Below are 15,235 nucleotides of genomic sequence, written 5' to 3' on the forward strand. Positions count from 1 at the left end.
CATGTGCCATGCACAGGGTTTTTTGTATATAGCACAATATCTGCCAAATTCAGCTGCAGATAAGTGCTCTTTTGTTAGTTGCAAATTTGTGATGCCATGGGACATAAGTAACTAGACTCGTTTTGAAGATGACACATGAAGACATTTCACATAACCCAATTGAGTTACCAAACAGTGAATTGAATTAGTCACTTTGTCAGTTACTCTTTTTTTTGTTGTTGTTTTTTTTGGTTTGTTCAAACCTGTTTATTAGTTTTTAGAACATGTATCACATTGATAATCCAAAGTACAGGTGGATAAAAAGCAATACCATGGCTTAACCGAACAGCAGTAGGAAAATATTGTGAATGACGTCTGCAGACACATGATTGTGCCAATAATCAATTACATTATTCTATTTTTGTTCATCAAAAGAAACTATAATGGAACAATTAAAAGAGAGAAAATGAAACCAGTTTAATAACAAAGATATGTTATTCTGGTAACTGTACTGAGGTCTTCCACTCAGTCTGTTCCCGTCTGTCTGGTAATAAGATGTTTGGCTATTATGAAGCCCAAGTCCTAAAAGCAAGTGGTGGCTTTATTCTTCTTCAGTCTGGGGTATTACCCCAAAAGGCATACCTCACAAGTATTCTGGCACTGTCTGTTGGTACATGCGAATATGCAGGACGTTACTCCGTACAGCATGTGGAGTAAGTCTGTATATACACAATGCCAGTGAGGGCAGGCAGAGTATTGATTGACTTTAGCCATGGCAAAGTAGGCCCTGTGGATGTTGTAGGGTTATCATCAGTTTAAAGCGGGCGGGCTGGGGGAGGGAAGGGGTCATTGAGCACTCTAACAATGCAGACCATTCCTTATCCGAACAAGGACGGGTTAGATCGGTCTCCCATCTGTGGCGACGAGCTGTTACTGGTGGAGCAGTGTGGATGCGCAGTGAATCTGCAAACCAACATATTAGGTGTTGGCCTGCTCCCATCATATGTAGGTACTGTATCGTGAGGTGTGCTGGGAGTTTGTGTGTCATGTCGCCCCATTGCTTTCCTAACTAGGTCAATAAAGTGTTGTGTAGTAAGAATTGCCCAGGGGATAACCCATCCTCTGTCATTAGTGACCCATTTGGATAAGAAAGCCTTTCTGCATAGGTTGTCCAGTGAATGAATCCCAGCAGCTTGCCATGTGGTCAATTCTGCTACCGATGTGGAAGTGTCTCCCCCTAGGAGTTCAGAGGATAGCCATTGCTGGTGCATAAGGGACTAGGTATTGGGTAAGGTAAAGGCACCTAGGATAGCAGCGATAGGAAACATTTAACAAAAGAACAGCAGGGACCTTTGTTTTGTAGTATGGACGTGTTAAGGGGAGAACAGCAGATAGTCCCCAGACTGGTAACGATGTAGCCGCGTATGACAGCTGTTGATTGGCCAACCACCTGGCCACCCATTGGATCTGGAAAGTGAGATTAAAATTTTTTTAAAATACGGACCTACAAGGCCTCCCTGACTTAGGGGTGAGTATAATTTCTTCAGGGTTACTCTGCAACAAGAAGAATGCCGTATGAAGTCCCTTTATATGTTGCTGGAAGAAGTGAAAAAAGGATACCAGGATTTATATGGACAAGTTAGCAAAGTAGTATAGGAAGCAGGGTAATTACCACCACCTTCAAGAGCGCAAGGCATCCTGCCATGCTTATAGGTAATGTACACCGAAAGGTCATTTGGGACCGCAAGGATGTGGCAGCTCGTGTGATGTTACCATTGAACAGGTCAGAGAGTGGCATATATGTACCCCATGATGTGTAAATGTTGAGGGTCGCCAGGGGATCCTAGCTTTTCCAAGAGTGAGGTGTGAGTCAGGTGATCTTGTTGTAAAGAGGAATAGGCAGGATTTCGTCCAGTTGACCCGCATCCCGAAAGGGATGCAAAATGTTCAAGGGTCAGCACCATGGCAGCAGGAATGGCGCATGTGTCCCTAAAGTAGAGTAACAGGCCATCGGCATAAGGGGGAAATGCTGTGGTTCCTGTCCCCTAGGGGTATGCCTCATGAATCGCCTTCCTTGCAGAGCACTGTCGCAAGCGGTTCGATGGCCAGAGACTAAAGAAGAGGGAACAACGGGCAGCCTTGTCTGGTGGATCGAAATGGGGTCTGATATGAGGGAGCCTGTTTTGACCTGCACCACAGGTTGGGTGTATAACAGTTGCACTAGACAAGAAAGTGGTTTCCAATGCCATAGCACAGTAGTGTGTGAAATAAAAAGTGCCATTCCAGTAAGTTGAAAGCCTTTTCGAGGTCAAGAACCAGGCAACCGGCGTTAGGCCAGCGTTGTTGAGAACGGGTCATGATGTGAAAAAATTGGCATGAGTTTAATGAGGTATTCCGGGCAGGGACAAAACTGTTCTGATCTTGATGTGTCAGAGGCAGGACCAAGGGGGCGAGGTGGTCTGCTAGGATTTTGGCTAGTACCTTATAATCCATGTTGAGTAGGGCCAGTGGATGATAAAATCCCATTAACGTGGGTACCTTGACAGGCTTAGGGCGGAAGAGGAGGACCGCCTTGAGTTGGGAGGCTGGGAGGCAGTTGGCCAATAGTCCCTTAGTGTACTGTGATAGCAAACGGGAAGCCAGGAGGGAGGAATACGTTTTGTAAAACTCAGCAGGGAGTCCATCTGGACCCAGGGATCTATTGGAAGCAATGGATCGTATTGATTACTGCATTTCAAGTTGCGTGATGGGATCATCTAGTTTGATCTTTTGATCCGCCCTGCTATGGGGCAATGCTATCGTAGAGAATTAGTGGTTTAAGTCGGAAGGGTCGGCAGTCGAGACCAATTGATATGTGTTTGTAGTGGTTAGTCAGTTCATTGTGTATTTCAAACAGGGTATAAATAAGTATGTTTTGGGCAGATCACAGCGTAGCAATTTGGTGTTGATCCTGTCTAATAAACCATGCTAGTAGTTGGCCAGATTTGTCTGCAGCTAAGTGCATACGGGCCGAGTGAGCAACGTAGGTCAGGCAGTGCAATATTTCCAGCAGGGAGGAGTGTTCCCGTCTGACCTCCACTAGTCAGGGCATGTCACTTGGTTGTTGTGTGGTTTGGCATTCAAGAGACATGAGTGCGTTCAAGGTTTGAAATGTCCCTGTAGAGCATTAGGCACATGGACCATTGCGTTTCCAGACTCGTCCCCTCATCGTAACTTTAAATGCGTCCCATTCCATGGATATGGTGTCTGCTGTGTTGGTTTTGGTATCAAAATAGTCAGCAATTGCCATACAGAGGGAGGCTCGGAAGGGTGGGTCTTCCAGAAGTAATGGTTGTAGGTGCCAGTTAAGGATGGGAGAGATACGCATCCCAGGATAATTGCAAGATTTGAGGGCTATGGTCTGAGTAGGTTGGGAGCAAGGAGAAGGAGCCAACAATTCTATTGATGCGAAAATGCAACTGGTGTGATGATGAAAAGTAGAAGTATACCCTCGTGGCTAGGTTGCGGGATTGCCAGATGTCGTCCAGCTGCTTGGGCGTGTGGCCGAGCGGCAGCCAAGATGGCCGCCATTTAGCGGAGCTCAGTCCTTAGCTCTTCAACCCCCCACAATATCCGTCAACTAATCCGTCCTGCCCGCCAGAAGCTGTGGTCCGGGTGCAGCGGGGCGAATGGCGGCTGTCGGGCCCTGTGCACCCTTGCGAATAGCGCATGTGCGGCCTGTGGCCTGGAGGCAGCAGCGGGGCTGTGTGGGGCTGAACGACAGGACGCTGAGTGCTGGGCTGGTGCCGCTGGATTGTCGGTTGTGGAGAGGCATCGACGGATGGGGTGGGGTGCCCGATCTGAGGACCCGTGAGTGCTGGGCCTGGTCACAGGTCAGGGGCCACCACAGCCAGCAGGGCTGAGGCCGGGAACCCAGACACAAGAGAGTGGAATGTGGTCAGCTCCGCCCCCCCCCTTTCTCTCTTCTCAACAGCGATGCAGCAGAAGTGCCCAGTGCTTGGGAAGCGGTGTGGACCCTCCCGAGAGGAGGAGAGAGAGGGGCTCAGACCTCTCTGAGGAACAATGTAGTGCTGGTGGGGGACTTGTGTGCTGGAGTGGGGTGCTGCCTGGCTTGCTGGACTTCAGCTTGGGAACACTCGAGGCCCATGGGTGGGTGAGGCGCTGGCTGGTGTGCCCCTCCAGCATAGTCAGGAACAAAGGGCAGCTCTGACAACAGACACCCAAAATGGATAAATACGCCGTACCGAGACAGACAGGGGGGGCCCGTGGTACCGGACAATGCCGAGGGGGAACAAGAGCAGGACCAGGGCCCCTTGGGTGAACCCTCCCTGGGCGCTATAATGGCTGCCATTCAAGACCTGAAGGGTTCGCTGGAACCCAAACTAGATGTGGTGATGGTAGATGTTACCCTCCTCCGAGCTGATCTAAAGAAAGTCGCCGAAAAGGTTACGAAGGCAGAAACGCACATTGCTCGGTTACAGTCTACATCCAAGAGACTTGAGGACCAGGTACAATTTTTCACCGCGCTACATGAGAGAATAGTGCCACACTTGGAGGATCAGGAGGGGAGGGACCATATCAGAGTGGTTGGGGTGCCAGAGGAAGTTGAGGGCCCGAGTGTCGAACTTTTTCTCGAGACCCTGATCACAGAATCTCTGCGCCGAAATAGACTATTTAAGCTCTTCACTGTTGAGCAGGTGCAGAGGGCTCCGGTCCCACCTACGTTATCGGGTGCCCCTCCAAGAACAATCATTAGAAGAATTTTCAACTTTTGAGACAGAGATGCCATCCTGCAGACCGCTAGATCCCAACGGTACGACCTCCAATACGAAAATGCTACTGTCCGTGTTTTTCCCGGACTTCACGTTGAGGGTCCAACAACAGCATCAAAGCTTTCAAGAGGTGAAGAAAGTACTGCGGGAATGTTAACCCAAATACATGATGCTTTTCCTGTTGAGACTGAGGGTAATCATAGATGGTTGGGTGAGTCCCGAGCTACAGGATGTGTAGATTGCTGGAGAGGGCACAGCAGACGGAAGAAGGTGGTCCCCCCCCCCCCCCCTCCCCCATCACGACGACTGGAGCAAGGAACGGGGACAGCGAGATCACCGACATAATAGCTGGTAGAATCTGCCTTGACCCACCGCGGAGACTACAGAGTTTGAACGCTGGGGGTTCCTGGCTCCGGCTGGGGGCGCAGCACGGTTAGAACTTAATTAGAACTGGTGGGAGATTCAAAGCTTGAAATGCACTTCAGGGGATTGTCTTGAATTTTAACTGTTCGCATAGTAAATGGTGAAGGCCAGGAACGGTGGTGCTAGTCCACCCACCCAGGAGCTTGAGGGTGACAAGCGCTCCACGGATTGGGGGGATTGCGCAGTTCAAAGACTGCTTTGCGGGGTTGCAGGGTGGGGGGGGGGGGGAGTTTCGGGTTTGGGATTGTTGATTTACAGTTCTACACTGTTTCTATTCTATTGTACAGCCATGCCATGCAATGCAATGGGATGCTTCTCGGGGCAAGGTGGCACGGAAGGGACTACAAGAACGGGAGACTGGTGCAGTGACCCGGTTGGGTAGGCAAGGCTCACACATGGCAGCACCGACAGCTCGCACCCTTAGGATCATGACATGGAAAGTGAATGGTCTGGGCAGCCGCATTAAACAGACTATAGACATGGCCCGACCTTGTCTTGTTAAAAGAAACGCATCTAAAGGGCAATCATTACAAGGCGCTAGACAGGTTTTGGTACCAGTTGGTAGCTCACACGGGTTAAACAAACCGGTTGGGTGGGGGGTGGGAGGGGTCGTGGGGGCTTCCTTCTAAAAAAAAAAAAAAATCAGTACCATTTATTCTGTCACGCACCTGGTGGGACACACTGGAGCGGTATGTGGAGGTCTCGGGAATTTGGGAGGGATACATTCTCAACATGTTCTGTGTATGTTCCGCAGAGACTGCCGGGGTCTACTCTTACAGACCTTGGTGCCCTGCTACTTGATCTCCCGACGGGACTATTGATTTTTGGAGGCGATATGAATCTTGTGGCCGAGCCGGGGCTAGACAGAATTTCACATGCAAGGGTGTCAGATGCCGCAACAGGACTGTTGTCCTTTTTGGACTCTTCTGGCCTAGCGGACTTGTGGAAGGAACAGAATAAGGGGAAGAGGCGGTTCACTTACTCCTCAGTTACCCATAGTAGCTCTTCAAGGGTGGACTATTCACAACATGGGCTCATGTGGGCAGGTTCCGAGAGGCAGCACAATAGTTGAGAGGGATCTCAGACCATTAGGGGTCACCCTGCTGGGCCCTTCGTAGTCCTACTCTCTGCCGCCTTGACTTGACCCTTGGCATCTGAGGGACAAATCCTTTGTCGACAAAATGAGGGAGAGGGCTACCCAATACTTTGAGGAAAATCTAAGATCCGTTGTCTCGGCGTGTACTCTGTGGGAAGCCGTTAAAACTGTACTTGGGGTCCATGCGCAAGACATGATTGGGGGCAAGAAAAAAAACAAACATGCAAGCTGCAAAACTTGAGCTAGAAATCGCAGCCCTTGAGGCACGGTGGATGGAGGGGTGGAGGGTGGCCTTCTGCACCAACTATGTCTCAAGCGATATGAGCTGCGCTTTGGCTGAACAGCATGCCTGGGCGTATGAGCTGGCATCTCAGCATCAACTGTATGAGGTGGGTTACAAAGCCAATAAACTGCTGGCCTGGTTGGACTAGAGGGACCATGAACGATCATGGGTCAGGGAGATACAGTCCAAAGAGGGAGCCCTGTGTGGGTCCAACGGGACCATAGCGGAGGCCTTTGCTGCATATTATGAGGAGGTCTATATCTCGGTGACTCGGATGACCGAGGAGGACTGTGCGGACCTCTTGCAGGACATTCCGCTGCAGGAGCTCTCTGGGGAGGAGAGAGGAGAGTTGGGTGCTGAGGTGTCAGAGGAGGAAGTTGCCTCAGTATTGCGGGGGCTACAGTCAGGCAAAGCGGCGGGACCAAATGGACTCCTGATGGAGTTATTAAAGTGTCTGGGGAGCAAGGTAGCAAAACACATGTTGACCATGTTCCAAGAGGCATGGGAGGCGGGAGTGTTGCCTGTTGGATCAGCAGACTGTGACTATCGTATTGATCCCGAAGAAAGATAGACCCCCTGAGATATGCTCATCCTGTAGGTCCATCTCCCTCCTCAACGCGGAGGTCTAGGTCCTGGGGAAGGTACTGGCAACCAGACTGCGCGCGATTGTTACTAAGCTAATCCATCCGGATCAATCGGGCTTCATGCCATCCAGATCCAACCACTTGAACTTGCGGAGACTCTACGGGGTCTTACACATGACAGATCACCAGAATAGAGAGCAGGCGGCGCTCCTATCTCTCGACGACAAATGGCCTTTAATAGTGTGCAGTGGCCATATATTTTTGCAGCCCTTAAGAGGTTTGACGTGGGTCCATGATTCCTGGCCTGCATTCGACTTCTCTAACGAGAACCGGTGGCTTGGGTATGAGTTAATGTGATGCTGTCACGGTCCTTTGCCTTACACTAGGCCACCCAACAGGGGTGTTAGCTCTCCCCGATCCTATTCGTGCTGGCACTTGAGCCCTTGGTAGAGTGAATTAGGCAATACCCCCTGATTTGGAGCATCGACTCAGGCGTAACATGGGAGGAATGTATCTCCCTGTATGCAGATGATATTCTGCTTTATGTTACCCGACCCCGATGGTCCATCGATGGGATCATGCAGGTCTTTCGCACATTCGGGGACCACTCCGGTTACCAGATTAACTGGACCAAATTGTTGGTGTTTGCCCTGGCTCTCTCTTACCCCCCCCCCCCTTACCTTTCCCCCATGTTGTGATATGCTGATCTCCATGGACGGTTTTAAATATATGGGGATATATGTAGCTAGGAATCGGGAGCACTTTCTCCAGGAAAACTTACAGCCCCTGATTGACAGATTCCACAGGGATGTGACCCATTGGAGGATGTTAACTCTTTCTCTCATGGGTAGAGCTGCCCTCTACAAGATGTTGACGTTGCCCCGCTTCTTATATGTTTTTCAGAACACCCCTTACAAGATACCAACAGGGGTGTTTCACCGATTGGACAGGGAAATCAGACTGCTGCTATGGGACAGCGGCTGTTCCCGTTTGACATTGCTGAAATTGAAACTCAGGGTGTATGAGGGTGGGCTGGTTATTCCAGACCCCCTTCGCTACTTCTGGGCGACACAAATGGTGACCGTTAATGGCTGGGCCTTTGCTGACCAGGAGGACCCGGCGTTCCAGGTGGATAAACAGATGATGGGGGGGGATATGAGTGGGCCCTCTATGCCCATACGAGTTTACGATCGCTGCCAGTGCACACTTTAACAGTGGTGAAGGCGTGGTGTGACGCAACCGGTTCCTTGGTTGGGGGCCCCCTATGTGGTGAAGTGACCTATTGGGGGACCTGAAGATACTGGGTGGGTTCCACAAGTGGTCTCTTTTGGGGATTGAGTACCTGGGGGATGTCTGGAGAGTTCAGACATTCGTGATGTTTGAAGTCCTTCGGCAAGAATACGCTATAGCAGGAACAGAGCGGTTCAGGTACCTGCAGCTGCGGCATGCACTGGGTTGATATGTCCTGGAGCACGAGCAGTTGCCTGAAGCAGCCCCCTTGGAGGACCGCCTTTTGACGGGACCTTAGGTGGCGAAGGTCATATCTCTATTGTACCAGAAATTGCTGAACAATCCCCCAGACCCAATGACAGCCCTGTGTGCCAAATGGGAGGTGGACCTGGGAGCATTGAATGATGAGGACTGGGAGGAGGCGATACCGGGTCCCAGGGTGGTGGCGATCAAAGCACGACTCAGACTGATCCAGTTGAGGATTCTGCATAGGGCATGTTACTCCAGGGTGGTAATGCATAAGATGGGCAGGGCACAGACCTCTCAGTGCTTGGGACAATGCGGGTCAGAGGGCACCTTCTATCACATTTTATGGACATGCCCTTTGATAAATATTTACTGGCAATGGGTTGCCGGGGTGGTGGCACGAGTGATGGGGGAGAGAGGTCCCATTGGACTCCATGCTGCTTCTGCTTAATGTAGCAGGGGAGAACACTGGCTGAAACAGCAGGAATTATGGTTGGCCATAGCAGCCAAATGCAATATAGCGCAGGTGTGGGGTGCAGAGTCTCCGTCCAGTATACGTGAGTGGGAGACAGACCTAGACTGGTGCTGAAGTGCAGAAAAAGTAATCTACAAGAGCAGGGGCTTCCCCAGGAAGTGGGAGAAAAGCTTGGGAGGTTGTGGGGTGGGGGCTACAGAAGTACTGAGTGACCCTTGGTAGGCTATTTACGGGCAGGTGGAGGGCTGGGGGATCTGGCTGTACCAGACTACATGACCGGAAGAGGCTCGATTGACATGTTATACCCTCAATATTTGACATCTGCTGAAATCTGTCTCTGAGTAGTAGGTAAATGATGGGTCTTTTATTGTCGTCTGCTACATTGTACAATGGCTTTTTCGTTGTTTAATAAAAAGATTTATATTAAAAAAAAAAAAAAAAAAGTTGTTCAGCTGCTTGTGGCGTGGCCAGGTGTGTAATGCTAATGTGTTGGAGGAGATAGGTCTCCCTGGCAAGGGAGGAAAGGAGTGATCGAGGGTGGTGTCTGGGACACAGTTAAAGTCCACTCCTACCAGCCATGGCAATTTGTTCCAGCAAGACAGTACCCCTGATAGGGAATAGAAGAAAGTGCCTTGGTCCGAATTGGGGGCATAGATCGAACCCAGGAGTATGTGATGGCCGTCAAATCGGCAGAGGAAGAATACATAGCGGCCCTCGGGTATTGTCCACCACAAAGGGGGCTCCTGTTTTGATCTATAACACACCTCTTCTAGCATAGGAGAAGAAAGTGGTGGCAATCACCTGACCGCGCCAGGGTCGCTGTTGCCTGGAGGCCTCAGTCTGTGACAAGTGTGTTTCCTGCAATAGGGCAATATGGGCAGAGCGGCATTTGAGGGACGAGTATAGCGAATAGAGGTGTGACACATTCCATGTGATGATGCTAAAGTGGGGGAGGGGTCATAGGTTCGGCATACAGTAGCACAACGAGGGGTCAGGACGTGGTGGGCAATCCAGGTACTGGTAGGTAGGTCTGGTCATGCCAAGAGGGAAGGGGTAAGAGTAATTGGCATACACTTTAAATTAAGTTGAATATACCATATCAAAAACACTGAACCATGAATACCAAGAGAGTGGAAGGACAAAAGGTATCCGCCCAAACAGCCAAGCCACATATTTGCAAAGCTTAGTGAAGGGAGGAGCTAGTGGGGGAGAGCGCAGCATCCAAAGAGGTGTATCCCCTACGAAGGAGGAGGAACAGATGTGAGCCAGCACAGCAAACACTGTCTTGGTTAGGTGGCATTAACAGGGCACATGCATAGCGTAGGAGCGTGAGCTAAGAAAAGTAGGTGCAGTGTGCAATACCCTGTGTTGCTCTACTTTGAACTAAGAGGAAACAATGTCAAAGAATGCAGCACTCTTAGTCTGAGTAATGAATTTATTAAGGCACTTCTCAGATATCAAATAAACGCATAACATGGAGTCAGTGGTCAAGATGGAGTCGGTGGTCAAATACACATAACATTACACTCCACCTTTTGATCAAAGACTCTCATAGCATACTAATCTAAAAGCAACCCTTTTTGCTCTAAACGTAGTAATTAGGTTAGGTATGCATTGCATACAGCAACATAGTGTTAGACATGGCGGCTTTTTGGCATGTCACCCCTGTCTTTTTGCCTTCTGACATCCTGTTTTTATGCTATACTGGACTCTTTTTGCTGGTTTATTGTCTCTGCGCACTTTACCACTGCTGATCAGTGCTAAAGCGCAAGTTTTCCCTATATAAATTGTATTGTTGATTGGTTTATCCATGAATGGCATATTTGATTTACTGGTAAGCCCCTAGTAAAGTGCACCAGGGGTGCCCAGGGCCTGTAAATCAAATGCTAACAGTGGGCCTGCAGCACTGTTATTGCCACCCACATTAGTAGCCCTGCAAACATGGCTCAGACCTGTGTGCAGTTTTAAACTGCCAATTCAACCTGGCAAGTGTACCTACTTGCCAGGCCCAAACCTTCCATTTGTATACATGTAAGGCACCCCTAAGGTAGGCTCTAGGTAGCCCCATGGGCAGGGTGCAGTGTATTTAAAAGTAGGACATACACTGGTGTGTTTTACATGTCCTAACAGTGAAATACTGCCAAATTAGGTTTTCACTGTTGGAAGGCCTATCTCCCTCATAGGTTAACATGGGGGCTGCCTTTAAATAGCGTTAAAGCGCAGATTCCCTTTGATTCACTATGGAGTTTGGGGTCTCTGAACTCAAAATTTAAAAATACATATTTTAGTGAAGTTGGCTTTTAGATTGTGAGTTTAAAATTGCCACTTTTAGAAAGTAGGCTTTTTCTTGCTTAAACCATTCTGTGACTCTGCCTGTTTTTGGATCTCCTTTCTGGGTCAGTTTGAAAGTTGGGCAGTTTACACCTCTCCTCTAGACAGTGACACAAAGGGAGCTGGGGTGTAGCCTGCTTATCTTGATTAGCCAGCTGTGCTGGAGGGGTGGGGAGGAGTGGTCACTCACACCTGAAAGTGGTATGCCTGCTCTCACACAATGTAGTCTCCAACCCACTGGTGTGTGTCTGGGGCCTGTCCAGGACAAGGAAGGATCTTGCAAACACTTGAGACTTTGCTTTGAAGTTTGCCAACTTCAAAGGTGGAAAGAGGTATAAGTATTGGACCCAAAACCCCAGACATTTAGATTATTTCTGGAAACAAGAGGAACCTCTGCCATGGAGAAGAGCTGGAGGTGTACTGTCCCTTTGCTGTGTTGCTTTGCTGTATTGTCCTGCAGTTGCTGCTTCTGCCTTAAAAAAGAGCAAAGGGTGAACGTTGCTGTGCATCCTACTTGAGCAAGTCTTCCAAGGGCTTGGAATAGATTTTGCCTCCTATTGGAAGTCTAAGGGACACCAAAGACTTCAGTTTCCACGACCTGCAACACTGGGAACTGTGTGTTTTCTGCTGTTCAAGAGGAAAAACCACCACAACGCCACCAATGATGCCGCTGGACTACACCGTGACGTGCTGATGCTGCCCGGAGCCGCACTGCCCTGCTTCGCACTGCTACTCTGGTTTCTCCGACGCCATCATCGGACGACTTCACTGAGCTGCTGCTCGCACCGCTACCTGTGGGCCCTGCTCTCCATGATCGCCTGCTCACACCGCAGCCTGGGCATCCCCGACCCCGTTGACACTGGTGCCATTGCCTGCACCGTGGCCTGTGGACACCGCTCATGAGGTACACAAAGCACTGTCCCCCCTCCCCCCCCATCCCCAGTCCACTGACGCCAGCACCATCGACTCCAGTGTCATCAGTAGGCATCCCTTCCTGCACCGTGGCCTTTATACACCGCTTGTGAGGTTCGCAAAACACTGTCCCGCTGGCTTGGGCCTACTGACGACCGCGCTACAGCAACTATGACAATGCCGCCGCTGCCTGCAACGTGACCTGGTGATACAGCACGTTGCACCGCCCTGCTTCACACCGTAGCCCTGGTGTAGGAAGTTGTCTCTGTATGCACTATTTCAAAGTAAGGAATAGTATGCACAGAGTCCAAGGGTTCCCCTTAGAGGTAAGATAGTGGCAAAAAGAGATAATTCGAATGCTCTATTTTGTGGTAGTGTGGTCGAGCAGTAGGCTTATCAAAGGAGTAGTGTTAAGCATTTGTTGTACATACACAAGCAATAAATGTGGAACACACACTCAAAGACAATTCCAGGCCAATAGGTTTTTGTATAGAAAAATATATTTTTCTTAGTTTATTTTAAGAACCACAGGTTCAAGATTTACATGTAATACTTCAAATGAAAGGTATTGCAGGTAGGTACTTTAGGAACTTTGAATTAGCAAAATAGCATATACAGTTTTCACATAAATCACATATAGCTATTTTATAACTAGACAGTGCAATTTTCAACAGTTCCTAGGAGGAGTAAGAGTTTGTTAGTTTGTGCAGGTGAGTAAACCAGCTACGGTGTTCAAGTTTGGGTCCAAGGTAGCCCACCATTGGGGGTTCAGAGCAACCCCAAAGTTACCACACCAGCAGCTCATTGCCGGTCAGGTGCGGAGGTCAAAGTGGTGCCCAAAACGCATAGGCTTCAATGGAGAAGGGGGTGCCCCGGTTCCAGTCTGCCAGCAGGTAAGTACCCTCCGTCTTCAGAGGGCAGACCAGGGGGGTTTTGTAGGGCACCGGAGGGGGGGGGGGGGACACAACTCCACACAGAAAGTACACCCTCAGCGGCACGGGGGCGGCCGGGTGCAGTGTGCAAACACGCGTCGGGTTTTCAATAGGTTTCAATGGGACACCAAGGGGTCTCTTCAGCGATGCAGGCAAGGGGGGGGCTCCTCGGGGTAGCCACCACCCGGGCAAGGGAGAGGGCCTCCTGGGGGTCGCTCCTGCACTGGAGTTCGGATCCTTCAGGTCCTGGGGGCTGCAGGTGAAGAGTCTTTACCAGGCGTCGGGATCTGAGAGCAGGCAGTCGCGGTCAGGGGGGAGCCTCGGGATTCCCTCTGCAGGCGTCGCTGTGGGGACTCGGGGGTCAACTCTGGCTACTCACAGTCTCGCAGTCGCCGCGGAGTCCTCCCTGAAGTGTTTGTTGTCCACAAGTCGAGCCGGGGGCGTCGGGTGCAGAGTGGCAAGTCTCACGCTTCCGGCGGGAAATGCAAGTTGTTTTAAAGTTGCTCCTTTGTTACAAAGTTGCAGTCTTTGGTGAACAGGGCCGCTGTCCTCTGGAGTTCTTGGTCCTTCTAGAGCAGGGCAGTCCTCTGAGGATTCAGAGGTCGCTGGTCCCTGGGGAAAGCGTCGTTGGAGCAGTGTCTTTAGAAGTGGGGAGACAGGCCGGTAGAGCTGGGGCCAAAGCAGTTGGTATCTCCGTCTTCTCTGCAGGGTTTTTCAGCTTAGCAGTCCTCTTCTTCTTAGGTTGCAGGAATCTGTTTTCCTAGGTTCTCGGAGCCCCTAAATACTCTATTTAGGAGTGTGTTTAGGTCTGGGAGGGCAGTAACCAATGGTTACTGTCCTTGAGGGTGGCTACACCCTCTTTGTGCCTCCTCCCTGAGGGGAGGGGGGCACATCCCTATTCCTATTGGGGGAATCCTCCAAAATCAAGATGGAGGATTTCTAAAAGTCAGATTCACCTCAGCTCAGGACACCTTAGGGGATGTCCTGACTGACCAGTGACTCCTCCTTGTTTTTCTCATTATCTCCCCAGGACTTACCGCCAAAAGTGGGGGCTGTGTCCAGGGGGCAGGCATCTCCACTAGCTGGAGTGCCCTGGGGCATTGTAACACGAAGCCTGAGCCTTTGAGGCTCACTGCTAGGTGTTACAGTTCCTGCAGGGGGAGGTGTGAAACACCTCCACCCAGAGCAGGCTTTTGTTTCTGTCCTCCGAGAGCACAACGGCTCTCACCACATGGGGTCAGAAACTCGTCTCTCAGCAGCAGGCTGGCACAGACCAGTCAGTCCTGCACTGAACAATTGGGTAAAATACAGGGGGCATCTCTAAGATGCACTCTGTGTGCATTTTTTAATAAATCCAACACTGGCATCAGTGTGGGTTTATTATTCTGAGAAGTTTGATACTAAACTTCCCTGTATTCAGTGTAGCCATTATGGAGCTGTGGAGCTCGTTTTTGACAAACTCCCTGACCATATACTCTTATGGCTACCCTGCACTTACAATGTCTAAGGTTTTGCTTAGACAGTGTAGGGGCATAGTGCTCATGCACCTATGCCCTCACCTGTGGTATAGTACACCCTGCCTTAGGGCTGTAAGGCCTGCTAGAGGGGTGACTTACCTATGCCACAGGCAGTGTGAGCTTGGCATGGCGCCCTGAGGGGAGTGCCATGTCGACTTAGTCATTTTCTCCCCAAAGCACACACAAGCTGGCAAGCAGTGTGTCTGTGCTGAGTGAGGGGTCCCTAGGGTGGCATAAGACATGCTGCAGCCCTTATAGACCTTCCCTGGCATCAGGGCCCTTGGTACCAGGGGTACCAGTTACAAGGGACTTACCTGGGTGCCAGGGTTGTGCCAATTGTGGAAACAATGGTACATTTTGGGTGAAAGAACACTGGTGCTGGGGCCTGGTTAGCAGGGTCCCAGCACACTTCTCAGTCAAGTCAGCATCAGTATCAGGCAAAAAGTGGGGGGAGC

At 50.3% G+C, this 15,235-nt stretch overlaps 1 protein-coding gene across 2 annotated transcripts in view; it reads left to right on the plus strand.

Moving 5' to 3' along the window:
• Positions 1–15,235, plus strand: part of LOC138300544 (protein DDI1 homolog 2) — a 154,494-nt gene that overhangs the window by 46,824 nt on the left and 92,435 nt on the right. The gene's annotated exons all lie outside the window — the stretch shown is intronic.

This window comes from Pleurodeles waltl, chromosome 6 (assembly GCF_031143425.1).
Source record: "Pleurodeles waltl isolate 20211129_DDA chromosome 6, aPleWal1.hap1.20221129, whole genome shotgun sequence".
NCBI lineage: Eukaryota > Metazoa > Chordata > Amphibia > Caudata > Salamandridae > Pleurodeles > Pleurodeles waltl.